The following is a 6,538-nucleotide window of genomic DNA, read 5'->3' on the forward strand; positions in this document are numbered from 1 at the left end:
GTTGCATTTATATTTTTGTTCAGTGTAAATAAATTCACCTTCTTTTGGATGTGTAACAACATCTTCAAGAGACCAACACATCTTCTTTAATTAAGGATTTAAATCAAACTAAGTGAGGAGAGCAGGTTGCATTAGTTCCCTACAGGCTGAGATGAGCCAGTTAAGGAGAGGAGAACAGCGCAGTGGTGTGTTCTTCTATAAACAGACTGGCGCAGGGTTTGAAAGGTGCAGGGCCAGACCGGCAGGTAGAGAAGCAGGCAGAGAGGAGGAGGAGGAGAAGGAGGAGGAGGACAGCTGTTTATATCGCAGATGGCCAGTTCATGGCTCCCCAGGGGAAATCTGTCAGCTGAGTCACCCACTGCACCGCTCAGCAACGCAAGTCAAACTGCCAAGGATACCTCGCCCGCCTGCGAATACACATACGTATGGACCTACAGCGTTACGCACATACTGTACGTAGGCACACACACTCAAATAGGCAACTGCAAACCCTTATGTCCCGCCTCAAACTCACCTTCCAAAAACACTTTCACATTCATGAAGACCCTCCACACGTCCACTACTGCAGCCCCAAACCTGTTAATACCTACATTCCCCCCAGCATACATATACAGTACCAGTCAAAAGTTTGGACACACCTACTCATTATTTGTTATATTTTCTACATTGTAGAATAATAGTGAAGACATCGAAACTATTAAATAACACATTTGGAATCATGTAGTCACCAAAAAAGTGTTAAACAAATACATTTTGAGAATTTGAGATTTTTCAAATAGCCACCCTTGATGACAGCTTTGCAAACTCTTGGCATTCTCTCAATCAGCATTGTGAGGTAGTTACCTGGAATACATTTCAACAGGGAGAAGGGGGAGAGACGGACACCAGTTACGAGAGATAAGAAAGACAGAGCAAAACCGAAGTGATATCTTTGATATATTTATTTTCCGTCTTAGTAAAGTTGTTTTGTGGACTAAAGCCTCCCTGTCTCTTTGTCAATCTCTGTACGCTCAACCCACCACCCCATGGTTTACTACATATGGTGGAGAATGAGGGAAGCTCAGTAGCTTTGGGTGCCATGGAGTCGAGTGTGCAGAGATTACCATGGAGGAGCTGGTGGTTCAGTTCATCCTCAGCCAGCAGAAGCAACAGGCTCTCCAGGAGCAAGCACTGGAGGAGCAGCACCAACAAAACCGCAGACTGTTAGAGGAGGTAGCCCAGCTGAAGGTTGGGAGGGCTCAGGAGTCTGGCCCGAATCAGTTCCTGGTTCAGTTAAGGGTGGAAGATGACGTGTTAGTCGTATCTGTGCACCTTCGAGAGGACGGCACAGCGGGAAGGATGGCTTGGGCCCAAGTAGGCTATTCTGTTGGCACCCTACCTCTCTGGGAAGGCCCAGAAGGCCTACTTTGATTTGAACACGGACCAGGCTGCGAATTATGAGGGACTTAAACGGGAGATACTAAGCCGCTATGGGTTCAATCTCGCACGCCGCGCACAACTGGTCCACGACTGGGCCTTTGACCCCACCCTGTCCCCCTGTGCTCAGATGAGCAACCTTTTGTGGCTGACCAAGGGCTGGCTACTGACGGAACTACCGTCCCTCCCGATGCTCGACAAGCTCATCCTGGATAAATATCTTCGGGCCCTGCCCTACGAGATGAAGAAGACGGTGAGCATGCAGAACTCCCAGAGCCTGGAGGAGTTGCTGACAGAGGTGGAAATTCACCAGAACACCCAGGACCTGCTGAGAGGGGCAGAGCGGAGAGAGGAGACGCGGCAAGGAGTGTGGCCAACACAAAGAGAGGCGAGGAGCTGAAGGGGGCCAAGACGGAACCAGCCGAGGCTGTGAAGCGGGAAGGTGACCCAAACTGACGACGTCGGCGGCTGCGGCTACTGGACCCTGATCATAGACGCTGCTATGCGTGCGGTGATCCAGAGCAGCATGCGTGGAGCTGTCCCTACCGGGAGGAGGCCATGCCCTCTGACTGTCCTCTATTCCAGGCACTGTGGAGGAGGGACCTGGGGAAGCGAGCATGGGAGGTAGGAAGAAAAGGAAAAATGACGGTGGCCTGTGCAACCCAACCCCCGCCATGAGAGGTGTCCACTGGGCCCGAGTCGGACCTGGAGGAGGGCGACGACCCCGCTCCGGCAAGTGATCCACCGTGCGAGGAAGACCTCAGGCTCCCCTTTATGGAGGTGGAGGCCCTAGACGGACCTCCCGACACGGGAATCCTCATGAGTCATTTCGGGACGGCCCAATTAGAAGACCCCAATCTCCAGAACTCTAGGGTCCAGGTGATTGCGGTGGATGGCGTACTGTTACCACTTCGCAATCAAGCATAACTTATTGTATCAGGTAGTAAAGCATAATGGGGAGAGCCAATACTCGTTACTCATACCCAGCCAGTATGTTAGGACTGTGCTGCAGCTTGCCCACACCCACCTGCTTGGGGCACACCTGGGGATGGAGAAAACCAGGGAGCGGATCAGGAACCGGTTCCACTGGCCCGGAGTCAAGCGTGCCGTGGAGGACTACTGCCATAGTTGCCCAGAGTGCCAGATCACAGCTCCGAGGGTGCATTATCGAAACCCTTTGGTTCCCTTGCCCATTAGAGGAGTGCCATTCGAGCAGGTGGCAATGGACCTGGTGGGTCCGTTGGTGAAGACCGCGAGGTGACACCAATACATCCTGGTAATCATGGACTATGCCACCCGGTCTCCTGAGGCAATCCTGCTACGCACGGCGGCAGCAAAAGGTATCGCACGGGAGCTCTTCAATTTATTTAGCCGGGTGGGTATTCCGCGGGAAATCCTGATAGACCAAGGCACCGCGTTCATGTCTTGTGTGATGAAGGATGTCTGCAATCTGTTATGAATCGAACAGGTGAGGACCCGTGTGTACCATCCACAAACCAACGAGCTGGTGGAATGCTTCAATAAGACCCTGAAACAGATGCTGAAGAAGGTCATCGAGAGAGACGGGAGGAACTGGGACCAGCTGCTGCCCCACCTGATGTTTTCAATGCGCGAGGTACCCAAAGCATCCACGGGGTTCTCCCCCTTTGAGCTCCTGTATGGCCGTCGGTCCCGTGGGCTGCTGGACCTAGTCAAGGAGGTCTGGGAAGAACAGCCGACCACCCTTCGCAGCATAATAGAACATGTGGAGGAGATGAGGGACAGGATGACGGTGATTTGAACTTCTATCCCTAAGAAGTTTTAAACAGGTCAACATTCACAAGGCCGCAGGGCCAGATGGATTACAAGGATGTCTACTCCGAGCATGCCCTGACCAAATGGCAAGAGTCTTCACATTTTAAACCAGTCTGAGTGTGCAATACCAGCATGGAGGACCAAGCACGCCTCAATTCTCATCGACGGGGCTGTAGTGGAACAGGTTGAGAGCTTCAAGTTCCTTGGTGTCCACATCCCCAACAAACTAACATGGTTCAAACACACCAAGACAGTCGTGAAGAGGGCACAACAAAGCCTATCCCCCCTCAGGAGACTGAAAATATTTGGCATGGGTCCTCAGATCCTCAAAAGGTTCTACAGCTTCACTCTCGAGATCATCCTGACTGGTTGCATCACTGCCTGTTATGGCAACTGCTCGGCCTCCAACCGCAAGGCACTACAGAGGGTAGTGCATTCGGCCCAGTACGGACAAGTGGTACCGGAGCGCCAAGTCTAGGTCCAAAGAGCTTCTTAACAGCTTCTACCACCAAGCCATAAGACTCATGAACATCTAATCAAAGGACTACCGAGACCCCTCTTTTACGCTGCTGCTACTCTCTGTTTGTAATCTTTGCATAGTCACCTTAACTCTACCTACATGTACATATTACCCCAATTACCCCCCGCACAGTTGACTCTGTACCGGTACCCCCTGTTATTTTACTGCTGCTGTTTAATCATTTGTCACCCATTTTCACCCATTTTTTTAAACTTATCTATTTTTTATTTAACAAGTCAAGTCTGAGAGAGGCTGGACTGAGGGCTTGTAGGCCTGTTATAAGGCAGGTCCTCACCAGACATCACAGGCAACAACGTCGCCTATGGGCACAAACTCACCGTCGCTGGACCAGACAGGACTGGCAAAAAGTGCTCTTTACTGACGAGTCGTGGTTTTGTCTCACCAGGTGTGATGGTCGGATTCGCGTTTATCATCAAAGGAATGAGCGTTACACCAAGGCCTGTACTCTGGAGGGGGATCGATTTGGAGGTGGAGGGTCCATCATGGTCTGCAGCGGTGTGTCACAGCATCATCAGACTGAGCTTGTCATTGCAGGCAATCTCAACGCTGTGCGTTACAGGGCAGACATCCTCCTCCCTCATGTGGTACCCTTCCTGCAGGCTCATCCTGACATGACCCTCCAGCATGACAATGCCACCAGCCATACTGCTCGTTCTGTGCATGATGTCCTGCAAGACAGGAATGTCAGTGTTTTGCCATGGTCAGCGAAGAGCCCAGATCTCAATCCCATTGAGCATGTCTGGGACCTGTTGGATCGGAGGGTGAGGGTTAGGGCCATTCCCCCCAGAAATGTCCAGGAACTTGCAGGTACCTTGGTGGAAGAGTGGGGTAACATCTCACAGCAAGAACTTAATGTACTTAATGCAGCTGTTGGCCACACCAGATACTGACTGTTACTTTTGATTTTAACCCCCCCCCCCCTTTGTTCAGGGACACATTATTCCATTTCTGTTAGTCACATGTCTGTGGAACTTGTTCAGTTTATGTCTCAGTTGTTGAATCTTGTTATGTTCATACAAATACTTACACATGTTAAGTTTGCTGAAAATAAACGCAGTTGACAGTGAAATGTGGGTTAATTTTTTTGCTGAGTTTTGTTGTCAAAAATGTATTTCCTGTCATCTTTTGGTTGAACAGGTGAAAGGTCAGTGATGAAAAGTCACAATTCGGGAAAACTCAGGTAATTATGAGTCGGGGTGTAGTTCAAGCTAATCTTTTGAAACTCGTTTTTAATAATTCCGAAGGCACCATTAGGTGTGAAGACACCATTAGGTGTGAAGGCACCATTAGGTGTGAAGGCACCATAGGTGTGAAGGCACCATAGGTGTAAGTAAAGGTACCATTAGCAACAGATCTCAACAGGACTGGTTTTAGTGCATTTCACTATGTCAACACTTTTCTTTTTATCAAATTAAAACGTGTTGGAGCACCTCTAAGATGTCTTTTGTGAGACTGTATTTTTTTTAGATGTAAGGCATGAGTTTGCTTGTTCTGTGCTTTGTTTATTTAGAGGAAGAATCCAAAATATACGTCTCTCTATTGTTTGTTAAAGCGGTGTGGAGAGTTGAGTTTGGCTTTGTGCCTGGGAGATATTGCATTTGGGGTTTCTGTGTTATATGCAAATATGTGTCTGTAGGTGATAATGGGATACATGTTGTCACAGTAACTGGAGAGGAAATGTAATGCGACCTCTCCCTGGCTCTCAGGGACAGAGAGTTACCAACCCCAGTTGTTTAACTGTTGCCTCACACTGACTCTTTGATAACCTCAAAGTCCAAAAGTAATCCCTGTCTGTCGCTATCCGATTCCTTTGAAAAGAGTGCACCATTTTGTTGAAGTGTGTCCAAACAATTAGGACCCCCCTGCCCTCATCTCCCTCTCTCTCTCTTTCTCTCTTGCTCTCCCTCTTTCTTTCTCTCTGGACCTCCAATGAAACTGAACATTTTTGCAGTGTCTCCCTTCACTTGTAATTCCAAGTTGGGGTGTAGTAATTCTGAAGGCATCATTAGGTGTGAAGGCACCATTAGGTGTGAAGGCACCATTAGGTGTGTAGGCACCATTAGGTGTGAAGGCACCATTAGGTGTGTAGGCACCATTAGTTATGTTTCCTGACAGAGAGATATCAACACTCTCTCTCTCTCTGGACCTCCAATGACACGGAAAGCTTTTGCAGGGTCTCTCTCCAGAACCCCATCTTAACTTTCCCCCTCTTTTTTCCTTCTTTCCCATCCTCCCATTCCCCATTCCATCTCTTCTAACACCATTTAGGAATATGCACTACTTTTAACATAATTCAGCTCATTGTCTGCCCACCCCCACCCTCTGGGGGACAAGGGGCCAAGGGAGACAGTGGTCCCCAGTGAGCCAGGTGTTCCCACTCTGTAATGGCTGTAGCCTGGTGCCTCTGCAGCTGCCTGCCGGCCGGGACCCTTTTGTTTGACTGCCATTGTCAGTGCACGCCCCTTGTTCATTCATGGCTCGAGCTGGAGGGGTGGAGGGAAGGGAGAGGTGCTTATTTTATTGCCATATTGGTGTGTGGGGGTTTGTGTGTGTTGATGGGGGGGGGTCGATGTAGTGGGTTTAGGGTGGTGTGTGTGTGTGTGTGTGTGTGTGTGTGTGTGTGTGTGTGTGTGTGAGTGAGTGAGTGAGTGAGTGGTGAGTGAGTGAGTGAGTGAGTGAGTGAGTGAGTGAGTGAGTGAGTGAGTGAGTGAGTGAGTGAGTGAGTGAGTTTGTGTGTTTATGTTTGCGTGTGTGAATAAATGTGTGCCGGAGTAGACGGCTTGGTGG

This window comes from Oncorhynchus keta, chromosome 34 (genome assembly GCF_023373465.1).
Source record: "Oncorhynchus keta strain PuntledgeMale-10-30-2019 chromosome 34, Oket_V2, whole genome shotgun sequence".
Classification (NCBI taxonomy): domain Eukaryota; kingdom Metazoa; phylum Chordata; class Actinopteri; order Salmoniformes; family Salmonidae; genus Oncorhynchus; species Oncorhynchus keta.